Source organism: Cupressus sempervirens, chromosome 9 (genome assembly GCF_028749045.1).
Source record: "Cupressus sempervirens isolate cs-2001-9-10 chromosome 9, ASM2874904v1, whole genome shotgun sequence".
Classification (NCBI taxonomy): domain Eukaryota; kingdom Viridiplantae; phylum Streptophyta; class Pinopsida; order Cupressales; family Cupressaceae; genus Cupressus; species Cupressus sempervirens.
Genome location: NC_143126.1, coordinates 199,988,617 through 200,003,544, shown reverse-complemented (window position 1 = coordinate 200,003,544; position 14,928 = coordinate 199,988,617). Strand labels below are relative to the sequence as shown.

Genomic DNA, 14,928 nt, shown 5'->3' with positions numbered 1-14,928 from the left:
TTAAACTTTAAACATTAAACTTGTAGCTCTAATGGCTGCATACAATAATGCCAGGAGCAATCACTGCTTCAACAGAACGAATGAAAACAATAAGCTATAAACTTACAGAATGACACAAAAGAGCACATGCAACTGCAAGCATGAATAACACTTCCTCCTATCTGTGCACCAATGGATCTGCTGATCACTTTTCTTTCTTTTTTTCTCTGCAACTTCTAAGCTCTTTCTCTATCTCAACTGGTTGAATGAAACTGATCATTCCTTTTGTTATATTTACAAAATATTTTTCCCCCCCATTTCTGAATTTCAAAATTTCACCTACCATGCAATAAATTTCCTGGCTGTTGTGCAATCCGTTAGGGGTGGTAGGTGGGCATTTGGCTCCAGGGGCAAACGTCAATATACATTTAATATTCCAATGCTCCCCCTCTGTCCCGAGCCAAACAAACAAGGATTACTACTGATCCAAATCAACTACACCAATACACTCTCTTAGGTGTACAAAACTTCCAATGTCTAATGGCACTAGTACATTTGACTCAAATTTTCGACCAAAACTTTAGACCATTTGATAATTTGGGGTCAATTTGGTCAAATTGTGATGAGTTTTGTTAAAGATGAACCTGTGTTGGTCGAAATTTTGACCAACACGGGTTCATCTTTAACCAAAAATTGAAATAAGTTATGTTTTCTGCCCTAATCTTATTGTATTGTGCCCAGAAGACTCGTGCACACTGAACCATTTTCTACCACTGCGATTTGTGGCCCGGAGTACGCAGCAAAAGGGTTTAACAACGTTAACACTAGTAGGGTTTGACATCTTGAGTTCTTTGGTGGTTGATTGTAGCAGAGGAGAGCTCGTGAATGTTTCCAAGTTGATCCATTGAAAGAGATTTCAGAAAGAAGGCGGCGTGAAAGGATCAAATAACAACTGGAAATGTTGAAGAGTCTCCTTCCCAACGTTACAAAGGCAAGTTGAAGTTTTGTTTTATAGATTGATATTTCTTGCCTTGTTTTGAATATATTTATATGCACCCTATACAATGTTTTCCTTTTTTTGGACTAGACATTTCTCATTTGCTTTGTTCCCTAACTGGAGTTTTCAAACTAGTGCTTATAACAACCTCCTAAGATATTCATAAATACTAGTAATCCAAAAGCAAGGCAAACAAATTTGATGAGTCAAAAAATAGAACACAAAACTATCGAAATCTAATCAATGGACTCCTGCAGTTCAATCCCTAACACAATCCAAATTAATTTCTTGAAGTTCAATCCACTTCTGCAATGTCCAAGCACATTTCTCTATCAACATTAGCCAGGTTGCTCTAGGGATCAACACACTCATTGCTTGTTATTTCAAGTTTGGCAGAGAAAAGTGAGGCAATCAAATATTACATTACATACTTGAAAGAAACATACCTTCTTATATGTGCACTTATAGCTCATTTCAGGTCATTGTAGAGCTAACAGGCTAGAAGAAGTAGTCAGACTCTTAAACCAACTAATTCTAAATGGTCTGGCTCCAAAAAAGTTTACGTATAATATCATTATTGCTGGACACTGCAGGGTTGCCTGCACAAATGTTGCATTCAAACTATTTGATAATATGGTAAAGAGTGGTATTTTGCCTCATGTGATTACTTATACTACTCTTACAATTGGGTTATGCAAGGAAGGTAATATACAAGAGGCACATTTTCTTTTGAGGGAAATGTTTGGAGAAGGTTTGATTCGTGACAAAACTGTACACAGTGTATTGATTGATGAACATCTCAAGAATGGTAATGTAGAACAAGCTTTTAAACTGTGGGCATAAATGGACAAGAAAGAAATTCCACCGGATGTTATTGCTTACACTCCTTTTATGAATGGGCTTTGCACGATAAGCTACATAAAGCAGGCACATAGATTCCTTACGAAAATGGTAAATCGACACATTTTTCCTGACAATTTCACTTATAGCTCATTGATTGATGGACATTGGGCTAGAAAAGGAAATGATTAAAAATTGGGCTTGCACCTAATGTCATTATTTTTAATACTCTCATTAATGGATTTTGTAAACAAGAAATGGTAAGTACAACAAATCAGCTTTGTACCCTCATGCCAAGCAATGGCTCGTCCCCTGATATGTTATTCCCCAGCTTTATCTCCCTTGGATGCCCTCCTCAAATGAAACCTCTTCTTTATATCTTACAATGTAAGAGTCACTTCTGTTCACCACATGTGCCCCTTGCATTGGTCACAGCCTTTCAGAATTACCACCCTTCAAATAAGGTCAAACTTTTCATCATTGTTGACCAAATGAAGGTACTTCCTTACTATCTTCTCCTCCCTTCTTCCATCAATCCTTCCTTAATTCCTATGCTCCCTTTATGCATATCAGAACTGTCTTATATCTTAGGCTAGAATTTACTATGGTTATCTTATGATTATCCAGTCTTCCATGCCTTCAAAAGAAGTCTTTCCCCGCTGTTTATATCTAAATGAGCCTTTTAGACAATTTAGAAGCATTTTTCTACATTTAGTTTATCCTCATCCTCTTTTTATTAGTATTGTTGCATTTATTTTATGCATCTTCATTAATCTCAGCACTTGTGCAAGTAGCCATTATGAATGACAAATGATTGATCTACATTTAAGTCTCTTAAATGAATTGCTAGTAAACATAAAATTTAAAACTATCCTATGAAATGAATCATAGTTTTGTCCAATTATATATTATTTCCAAGTTTAGCAACCCATAATTATTAAATGCCATGTACTCTTTTGTAGTGGTACAAGCCATCCATAAATCAGATATGATCTTACCCAAGCATTCAACAAAAATATGCATGATCTTCATCATTAGCTTTCTCAGGGCTCCAAACATCTACCAACCAAATTGTGAAAGTTTTCTCACAAAATATATCACCAAGGGATATAGTTGTTACCTTTGTTCTTTTGGAGATCGAGTCAAAATTGACTATTATATTTGACGCTATTCATTCAAAACATTGACATGTGAAGTCACAACTAAGCTGAACTGTTTCAACTTTCATAATGGTTTTCTAGCCTCTATCTAGTGTGTGTTTGTGTAAGCTATCTAAGAATTAATGTGACTAGAAGAAAGATATTAATGTCTTTCTCAAGATTGCTACATACAAAATTCACAATTTTTGAGATCTGTGTGTGTGTGTGTGTGTGTGTGTGTGTGTGTGTGTGTGTGTGTGTGTGTGTGATAGCTATCACAGAGTTAATATGGCCAAAGATATTCATGTCTTTCTCAAGAGTGCCATGTACAAAACACCAACTTTTGAGCTTTCATGTTCATTCTAATGTCTTTTCTCTTTGACACTATCTGTTTAATTGTAAACAATTCATCCCTATATGGCTTGTTTAGATTCTCTCAGTCTAGAGGGTTGTCCCATGGAAATATCTTGGGATCTAGATTATTGATGAAGTTTGGGGATGACATGACATGAATAGTGGATGTATATTATTTTGAATTTTACACGTGCGATTCGATAGATTTTATTACAGGCATTTCTGAATCTCTGTTTTAGCATAAAGAATGGTGAAAAAACTGGCAATGACTCTAACACCCCTCTTTGTTATCTAGTGATGACAAAAATTGGAACCATTCTTAATGAGATTTACAAATTGAGCCAAGAATAGTCCAAGTGTCTATAGGTGGGTGTTGTGAGTAGACTATGCAAATTCAGCTCTGTTTCCTTCCTTTTGGTGGTGTTCGGTGCAGGTTTGCATTAATGTAGAATACTACACAGATAGTGACTGATTGCTATCACTGAGATCCCCTCTCAAGTAATAAAGAACTGCACCAAGTTTTCTAGCATACATGTCCATCTACAAGTCACCTATGCCTCGTATAACTCTCAAAGGTTTTGGCATGTTAATTGTAGCCAATCTCTCTAAAATTTTACTTTAATTTGATCTTTCCATTAAGATTCCTTAACATATATAGTTAAAATGTACAAAATTCCTAACCTCTTAGTTGTAGCTCCCTAGAGACTATCAATTCTTTATTCTACTTTAAAACTTTCCATATGTGATCTTGAATCTTCTATAGTTATAGCATGCCCAAGAAGGTATTCATGTCTACATTTTTACTTTACATTCTTCTTGAAATATAAACATTAATAATTCTTCCTATAAGATAATCTTCAAAAAGACTAAACTTTTGAGCCTAGATAGTAACATACACAACCTAGAAATAATAAACCTTGAGAAAATTGTAATGACATCATTTACTAGTATGTTGTATATCCTTTTTGTTAATAAAAAATGGTAGTGCTAATCACCATAGTTTTTAAATAAGAAAAGTGACTAAATACTCTAGAAGAAGAAACCATTGCATTAGTTGACAATAGGATGGACAAAACCAAAGAGACTGAATTTAACGTGAAAATAAAATATGTAAATGGAAAAAAAATCATCTGCTATAATATGAAACTATCTTAACAATGAGTTTTGAATTTTTGTGTCTCAAAAGTCAAAGCATATGAAAGTGATACTTTAACAATCAAAGGACTCTACCAGTAACACAACTAAATTTTGTATGTTCTCTCTCCCTTCTAGCATGTAGCATGATGGTAGAAGATATTTCTTGTATTTAGAAAATTATAACACTTTCAACTATTTTATGAATTCTAAATTATCACATCAAACTTACCAATGGACAAGATGTGGGGCAATTCCAAGTATAGCGACATTTTATCCATTGGAGCCAAGTTTTAAGTTACAATTACACTTACCAAACTAATCCATTGACAAGAATCATTATAATTTATGAGATGATGTTCTTCAGCAGTTGTAATTAGAAGTTAAATTCATGTATCTCTACGATTCGAATACCAAAGGAGGGAATCGTATTCCTTAGTAACCCCATGATCTAACATGACTTAAGTTCAAGTGGGATAGGATGAGAGGTTAACTTCATAGTTGTGAAATCCTTTGCCTAGGTACACTAGTTCAACTGTTGGACAATCCTAAGATGTTGGATACACCTCTAGTCAAGGGTCACACCAAGTTGACAAGAGTTGTAGGATTTGATTGATAAGGTGTAGGACTCTTACGCTAGTTCCTAGAAGGTTTTCTCTTATTCCCTTGTAGAGGATTGGGCTCACTTTAGTTAGCAATATGCAAGGAAGGATCAAGATTGATCCATGGTTGGGTGGATAAACACTTGATGATACATTTCCCCTACTTGAAGAAAAGTAAAAATTCTCCAATTACCACCATTTTTAACTTCTTAGTAAATTTTTTTTCCAATTATTCATTTTTTTCAATACAACTATTCATATAAAAGAAAATTAATGAAGACTTACATTATTTTAGTTATCATTCTATTATCTTATTGAATTTTTTGTAAACATGCTTAGTTTATATTTGTTCTTTAATTCTCCAGTTCAAAAACTATAATGCAATTAAACTAATTAGAATAATCTCTTGTCTTATATTTAGTAATCCATTCTTTTAAGAATAAATCTACCTTTTCACTCTCCTTTTAGATCTTTTGGTTACAAAGGCAAAGATGGAATACATTTCATCTACATATCCCAAGTGATTTTGTACTAAGTTTATGTATGGAGAATCTAGGATAGAAGACGAGCATATTCATGCTTTTAAAAAAACATGTAATGTCACATGTTACTATAATTTTCAGCACTAATCATGACACACAACCCTACATGCCTGTCTTTTAAATAATATAAATGGAAGATGCAATTTTTTCTTTCATAATAATCATTTTTATTTACTTAAATAAGCTTCCCTAGCAAAGTTAGGGACAATTCTATCCTCATTTTTACACAATGCTGATGTCTTCCCTACTTCTTTCAGATTTGTACTTGCCATCTTTTCTGAACAAAATTATTCTTGGTTTGAGAGAAGATTAATATTGTGCAACATATGGAAGTTTTCATTTTTTTGTCATGTGAGGTTATTTGAGCTTCTTGTTCAACCTTTTTGTTGATCCCTTGCCTTGGTATCCTTATGAATGATAAAAATATCTGCTTTTGGAATCCAAAAAAGATGGGGGAGCTCATTTGAAGGGCTTCCTTCCCTTGCTATTCACTATTTAATGCAAAACATTAGGTTGGGTTGTGAAGTTAGAGGGTGGATAACTTTTTCCATAGAGTCTAAGGACCCTTTTGCCAAGGAGGCAGTTCTTGTCATTTTTTCTGAACAAACTTATTCTAGGTCTGAGGGGAGATTAGTATTGTGCAGCTTATGGAAATTTTCACTTTTTGTCTTCTGAGGTCATTTTAAGCTTCTTGTTCAACCTTTTTGTTAATCCCTTGCCTTGGCATCCTTATGAATGATAAAAAATTCTGCTTTTGGAATCCAAAGATGGGTGAGCACATTTGAAGGGCTTCCTTCCCTTGGTTTCCACTATTTAATGTAAAACATTAGGTTGGATGGTGAAGTTAGAGGGTGGATAACTTTCCCCTAGAGTCTGACCCTTTTTCCAAGTTGGCTATTATGTAGGGGGTTGTACCTTCAAAGTAATAAAAGGTGATAACAACCTTGAGCAAGAGTATCACCCTTATTCCAATATCTTTTAAGAGGGAAAATTTGTCAGCCAACAATATATTGCCAATATCATTGTGTAAAGAATCATTTCCAGAAAAGTGTAAAGAACTAGTATTTCTAGATAGGATTGTAAAGCTGCTACAAAAGATTGCTAACTTGAATCATTATGCCATAACGAAGTGTCTAGATGTATTGAGAATTCACTTGAAATAAGAATCTAGTGAAGACAAAAATTCTTTGTGATTTCTGTTTTGAAATGCTTTATGTTCAATTTTTTGGGAAGAGTAAATGTTATCTGCATCCATGCCTTAGGAGGATGGTACCAAACATGCCTCTACAACTATGGAGAAGCATGAGAATACATAGTTTTACTTTAGCAAAGAACTCTGCTTTGTTGCATGTTAATAAAGGTCTTGATTCCTAGATACTCTAGATACTACTTTAATTCACCATAGCCTCTCCAACCAATAGAAATGGTTAAGTTTATCGTAGTGCCTATGTGGCAATATCATGGTGCCTAAGTGGCATAGTAATTGTAATGTCTGCCAGTCACTTCCAAGAAACTTTACAATGCAGATCTTTACTAACATTTAAGTATACTATAAGTTGATCTCTTATGATTGTAAAGGCTTTTGGTCTTTTTCAAAAGTTCCTCGAAGGATACAAAAATTGTTTTGTAATTGGAACCTTTAAACTTCTAAATCAAGTAATGAAAAAATGAGATTGACTGTTTCTGTCTGTTTATCCATTGTGTAATTTTATATGGAGTATTTGGTTTTCTTCATTGTCTAGCAAGCACCACAAATTTTTTTAATGAATTAATGTCTTTGAATAAATGAGTTAATGATGGTACTTCTGATTCTCCAGCTCTAGCTAAATCAAGTTCTAAAAACTCAAAAAAGGCAAATGGTCATGATGTTGTAGCTATAAGTCTTACATTCAAAATCAACAACAAGGTTTCATACAGAATAGTACTAAAAGGTGTGTGTCTTTGTGGGGTTCAAGTTTCAAACTACAAGTGCACATATTTGTATATTAAATTGGCACCTTCTATGCTCAAATGGTTGTTGATCTTTGTTTCATGGCTTTCTATTCCAGCACATAGTGCAATTATGCTGAAAGTAGAAAGTATAGCAGATAAAACAGAGTGGGTTAGCAAAATTAGGACCTTATTCAACCTTCAAAAGGCGTATCAATAGAAGGACCAGTATTATTGTTGTCTTGATCTTATCCATTATTCTATACTAGGTGTGTTTTTTTGGTAAAAGGGTGGTACTACACATTTTGCAAACATCTACGGCTTCTAAAAATTATAGGATCATTTTAGTTACATTTGAAAACATTAATCAAGAAAAACCATATGTGCAGATATAAACATTAATCACAACATGTCCAATTTATTTGCAGATATATTTTCCTGTGAAGAAAGACCACGCCTGACAATATGAACACTGAACAAAATGAGACAATGGCTGCATTGTGGGCTCAGTTTCAAAGAAAACCTAATAAATGTTATTGTCCTTGCAAGAAGTGTAAAGGCTTAAAGACTCAAATAAATCTAATCACAACAGCCTAGAGTCATTGTAGGCAACATGGTCATGTTGAAGGGGGCCACGATTTTTGTCCATTGCTGAATGTGGATTTCCTACTGGAGGAACATAGAGGTGTGAATATCCAAGCTGAGGATAACACTCTCATGGAAGAAGATGATAATGTGCCAGAGGACATGATTGAAGAAGATGGTATTGGGGCAGGTGATGAAGAGGCTCACAATGATGGTACTAGCGAATTTGATAATGATGATGAAGATGGTCTTGATATACCTTTACTTGAGAAGGCACACGAGCCCTTATACGAAGGCTCCCAAACAACTCTACTCTTGGCTATAGTGTTGTTGGTGAACTTAAAGGTTATGAATGGTATATCTAATGTAGCAATGCCACGTGTGCTAAGGTATGTCATTTTTGTCATCTTCAATGTTAGCATACAATTACTATTCATAATATTAACAATGCATATTTGTTGTTGTAGGTTGATTAGTGAGTTTTTGTTACCACCATCAAACATTTTGCCTCGTTCGTACCGAGAATTATCTAACATTATGGATCAGATTGGAATGAAGTATCAAACAATACATGCATGTCCCAATGATCACATTCTATATCATAAACAATATGAATTTGTAGCAAAATGCCCTGATTGTCATAGTAGTAGATATTGGTCAGATCAAATAACAAAAAAAGTGCCTCACAAGGTTCTTTGCTACATTCTCATTATTCCACATCTTCAACGGTTATTCAGGTGCGCTACCTTGGCACAATTTATGGATTACCATGCATGCAATAGAAGTCAAGATGACATTATGTGAATGCCTACCGATGGTTTTGCATTTAAAGAGATAGAAGAAACATGGTCACACTTTAAAGAAGAACCTCATAATTTGAAGCTTTCATTGGCAGCGGACGGTGTCAATCCATCTGGAGATATGAGATCTGTTTACTTAGTGTGGACTATTTTTGTTATTAATAATAACATTCCTCCTTGGATGTCCATAAAGAGGGAGCACATAATGTTGTCAATGATTGTGCTAGGTATTTTTATCATTTTATAGTTATCTAAATTAATTTATAAATAGTACATGAAAATGGTCATAATAATAATGTAATGTTTATGTTCATTCAATTGCTAGGTAAATACCAAGTGAAAGATATGAACGTGTATATTGAGCCCTTGATTGACGAGTTGTTGAGGTTATGGAATGGCATCACTATGTATGACATCTCTAGATCGATAGAACATTGACAATTTCAATTCCATGCAATGCTTGTATGGACAATACATGATGCCCCTGGGTTAACTCATTTTTGTGGTATGTTATATTGTTAATATCACATATTTTTGGTTTGTTATAGTGCTTACACATTACTATCAAATGTTTAAGTTGCGCATGATAATTGTACATGATCCACTTCTACATGATCTTGTAGGTCTTTAGACAAAGGGAAAATTCGCATGTCCAGTTTGTGGTCCGAAGATGAAATCTCGTCATTCAAGAACTTTAAGAAAGCAGGTGTTTGATGAGTTTAGAAATTTTCTCCACAATAATCATAGGTATCGAATTACCAAAAAATATCTTTTCAATGGGAAAGAAGAGACATCATCAAGGTCACGAAGAATGACACCTCATTTATGGAAGTTGGAATATGATCGACTAAATTGTCAAGGTAATATCCAATTTTTCGTCTGAAGTTTAAAATTTGTATTTTGATATTGTCTTATATTTACTAACGTTGTAATTGATGCTTGTGAAGGTCGTCAAGGAATCAATGACCAACTTCCTAGAGGAATGAAAAGTTATCCTACTCAATTTAGTAGGTTACCGTACTACAAGGATCTCTCAATTGTGCATTTGTTTGATGCTATGCATATTGGAAAGAATGTAATAGAGACACTATGGAAAATGTTAAATGGAAGGCATGATAGAGAACAAATTTCCAAAATTTTTACCGACATTCATGAATCCAATCATGCACTAAAAGCATCCATTGAATCAAATAGCAATAGAGACTACATAAATACAAGCACCCTTCCTTGGTTATTAACAGAGCAACAAAGTGATGCATTAAAAGAAGTCATAAGAAAAAAAAATTTCCAATAGGGTTTGCTATAAATATAAGCACTCTTCTATCAAAGAAAGGTGATTTTGGGCCTAGGTTGAAAACACATGATTGGCATACCTTCGTCAAGGTAAGTCATGTTCTCCATTTACAGTATATTTGTAAGATTGAATGTACTACCTATTGCATTATTTAATAATATATTGAAATGATCATTTTTAATGATTGCAGTTCGTCCTACCTCTATCCCTTCCACAATAGTTTGACAACAGTATTCAACAAGTTATATATGATCTTGGAAAATACACGAGGTTAGAAGTGTTTTTTCTTAGATTTGTAGCTTTCTCTTAAATCTATTGTATAATTTTATTTGAAATCTCGTTTATGTGGTTTCGTGTGTTGAATCTCTTTTAGGTGGTTATCATCTAAAGAAATTGACAAAAAAGATATAAAATACTGGAAGAGAAAAATTCCACAGCTTATGTGTGAAATGCAAAATTGTTTACCTCCAACCTTTTTCAATGCTCAGGAAGACTACCTCATACATCAAGTTAGGAGATTGAATTGTGTGGACCTGTACAAGCTAGATCAATGTGGATGGTTGAGAGGCACTTGAAATTTATGAAGGGCTTGGTTCGACAAAGAGCATGTCCTGAGGGTTCTATGATAGAGGGATATATGATATACTAGACCATGGTGTACATTACAAAATATCTTCCAAAGTTTGTAGTAGATATCCATGTAGATCGCATTTGGGATCCCAACTCTAATGACAAATTCAAAGGGGAGTACCTGAAGGGGAAAGGTAGATTGAGGAGGGTGATAGGTAATTATAAGCTTTTTTTTTGTAGTTTAATTATTATTATTCATCATCAATATATATAAGTTGTTTCTAACTAGTGTAATTGTCTTCTTTATAGTTGGTCGTGAGTGGGATGCACTACACTTGTATATTGCAAACAATCTTGATTGGATGACAGTATGGATTGAGCAGTCTCAAGAAAATGGTCACTCATTAACATGGGATGGTGTTGTATCATTGGTTAAAGAAGCTCATTGTAATGGAGATCCCAATGTTACACAAATGGTACTTGATCTAATATATGGCTTAAGAGATACAAAGGTACACATAAGATTACTAATCATCACACATAAGTTTAATATCAACTCATAGATCGATGCAAATAATCTTGACATGTTTGAATAATTGCAGGTCAAACACCACAAAGCTATGTACTACCATGGCTATAAATTTCGCACCAAAAATTCAGATGAAATGAAGAAATCGTGTGATTTTGGGATAAGTGTTGTTGTCACGGTCACCAATATTTCATCTAGAACTCACATACATCCTCAACGATCTAAAAATTGATACTATGGCAGTTTGGATGATATAATTGAGTGTGACTTTAATTCATTCAAAATAGTTCTATTTTTTGTCAAATGGTTTAGGTTACGACTGAATCAAAATGATCCTGATAGGATTATTATTGAACATGATAGTGGATTTACTATGATTAATACAAGGTCATTTGATACAGTCGAAGATGAGCCCTATGTTCTTCCAAGCCAGTGTGAGCAAGTGTTTTATTTTGGTGTTCCACAAAAACCAGGTTGGTCATTTGTTGTTAGACATGACCCAAGAGGAAGGCCGATAAAGTATAATGTGATCGAAAAAGAAGAAATTGAAGAAGCAAAAGAGGAAGTAAATGATTATCAGGAACAACAGTTACCCAGTGGTGAAGATGAAGAAGATGGTGATGATTTTGGTCATGCTAATGATAATGGTGATAATGATGATGATGATGTTGATGATGATCATGATCATGGCGATGATGGTCATTATGATGATGGTGATGAAGATGATGATGATGGCGATGAAGATTGTGATGATGGCGAAGAAGATGGTGGTGGTGACGACAATGATCAAAGTGACAAGTACGATGATGGTGATGATGATGATGATGATGACATGGATGAAGATCATGATGATCAATGCAATGTCCAGCTAGGATCAATGTCAATTATGATGGGGTCGTGTACGACCAAACTTTTCTTTCTAAACCATATGTGCACATATAAACATTAAGTAGAACATGTGAATTTTTTTTTAGATATACACATTAGTTACACTAAATTTTTAACTTAAGACAAATGATTTACATATACAATCTAATTTATTATTAATATTTTTTTTTGGTAAGTCTATTACTTTAATTTCGTTGTTGATTTCTAAGACTTACTAATTTTTTTCACAGGGCGATATGGATGCACCATCTCAGACACCTTTAGTAGAGGTAAACATTAAATATTGTAAATTTTAATGTTAATATAGAAACAAATGTCATATTATTATGTTCTTTTCTTTATGGCTTTGGAGTTGTTTTGATGAAATTTTACTGATATTTAATGTAACAAATGATAGGAAAAAGCTAGAATGACCGCTGATCAAATGCGATATGAAATACAGGCTTCATATCTACATAACATCGCCCTTAGTACTGGCCCTGTGTTCATCACCCAGAAAATCAAGCAAAGATACACTGATGAACTTGTTAACATTATCATCGAGGGTGACAAAAGTGAGGAGAAAGAGGCACTAAGAACAAAATTGGGCCGTAGAATCCAATCTTTGCAGGTAAGCAGTAATTCGACTAAAGTAATAATAGAAGTTCAATAGATATGAATATTTTATACTATCTTATGGATCTTGATCTCTAATTTTATGTGTACTTGTATAGACATTTGTGCCATTTTTGACATCACATGGTGAACATGGTGATGGTTGTTGTGCACAACCTTCATGTAAGTAGCACTTTATTTGTTTTCATCAACATTATAACACTTACTTTTTTTTGTGGAAATTTCTAGCTAGTATCCCATTTGATCTTTATCCATTGCAAATGTCTTTGCTAACAATATTGTATTCCTCAGCTCATGATGACGTGCGAACTCCTCCTTCGGTTGTCGGTCCACTATTGCCTAGTGCATTGTCAGCAACAAGGGCCATGCAAACATCCTCATCTATGCCCACTAGAATTGGTAAAACCTTGTTTTTCTATATTTTGTAATGTATTTGTACAAGTTGATGAAAAATGAAGTAGCATATCAGTGCTTAAATGATGTCTACAGAAGCCTGCATACACACAAACACATGCATACACACACCATGCATACATACATACATACATATATTGTACTACATAGGCAAGATTTTGTGCTACTTTCTAAATTAATGTTTCAGATTCACATGGAAAAAATAGTCTAACCTTTGAATCCAAAAGTAAACTGAAACATCATTTAAAAAATATATTTTAATTTTGTCTTTTATGTTTCTCTACGATGTATGTGCATAGATACTTTTATATTCTTGAACTCTCACTGTGATAACAAACCATAGACCATTGAAAGCTATCCTAAACATAGATGATTAAAAATCACACATTATCTTATCATAAACATAAACATTATCATAAACATAAACAACAATATATCATGAATTCTAAAAATATGGTATCTTTAATACACTATTTGATTATCCTGAATTAAATCCTTAATGGAATGCGAGGAAAAAACATTTTTGCTAGTCAATTTCTTCAATTTGATTATATCCATAAGTATGCTTTAATTCATTTGGTGTCTACTTTAATTGTCACGATGTTTCAGTTGATAGACCAGTAGAGAGCAGTACTGCTAAAGTTGATCCATTTCTTGGAGCAATTCGTGTGATTAGTACTGGTTCATATGAAGGGACATTATTGTTGAATAAGAAAACTATGTTTCCGTTAAAAGAACAAAAGCTTCCAGGTGCTTTAAAATTGTTTTTATTTAAAGTGTAAATTTAATTAATTTTTATATTACTCATTTTGGACTGATAAATCCTTTATGTTTTTTTAGGTAATAATGTTTTCTTTGAACATCTTTTTCATATGACATTGAGACTATTCGGACCCACCATACGTAAAATGTACGTAGTTTCATATCATTTCTACATAATTTTTCTTTTCTTTCATTTACCGTAATATATTAAAGCTATTGATCTAACAATCTATTTATTTTTAAAAAGGTGGAATTTACAAACCATTGAATTAAAAAATCAGCTCATTGCATCTTTTGATGAGAAATTTGGAAAAGAGCAGCAAAGCATATAAAGACTGTGACGGATCAATATAGAAGGGCTCTTAAGGATAACGCAAAGTATGACCGTCCAGCTATGATTCCACCAATGGAGTGGAATGAAATAGTAGAAGATGTAAAGGAGAAAAAGCTATGTGAAGATAGAGGTAATGAAGCAGCACAGGGCAAAAAGAGGTATGTCATGATAGTATTAAGTACATTGTAATCATGCACTAATTATTCATATTTGTAAATATATAAACTAAGATGTTTTAAATTGTTCATAGATTGCAGGACACATCCGTGGCTATAAAAGCAAGACTAGAAAAGTTTGGCCAACACAAACTTGGCTCTGGTGGCTATATGAATCTCCAGTCTCGAGTTGTAAGTAGGAGCAATGATATGAAATAAATTTTTTTAATATAATGTTGCAAACAATTTTGTTTAGTGAAACCATACATACAAAACTAATGATATTAAGCAAAAAATATAGGGCACAGAATTCAATGTGGAGGTCATAGATGAAGATAGAAAACTTGCCTTGAAGGAAGGCTATAAATTCATGGCTGCACACCTACACGAAGAATCTATAAGTCTTGCTCAAGAATCCAGTTCACCAAATGATATCTCATAGGGAAATTGGTTAGATGAAAAGTAA

General features: G+C 33.7%; 1 pseudogene; it reads left to right on the top strand.

Moving 5' to 3' along the window:
• Positions 1 to 14,928, top strand: part of LOC149538175 (cucumisin-like) — a 44,125-nt pseudogene that overhangs the window by 11,621 nt on the left and 17,576 nt on the right.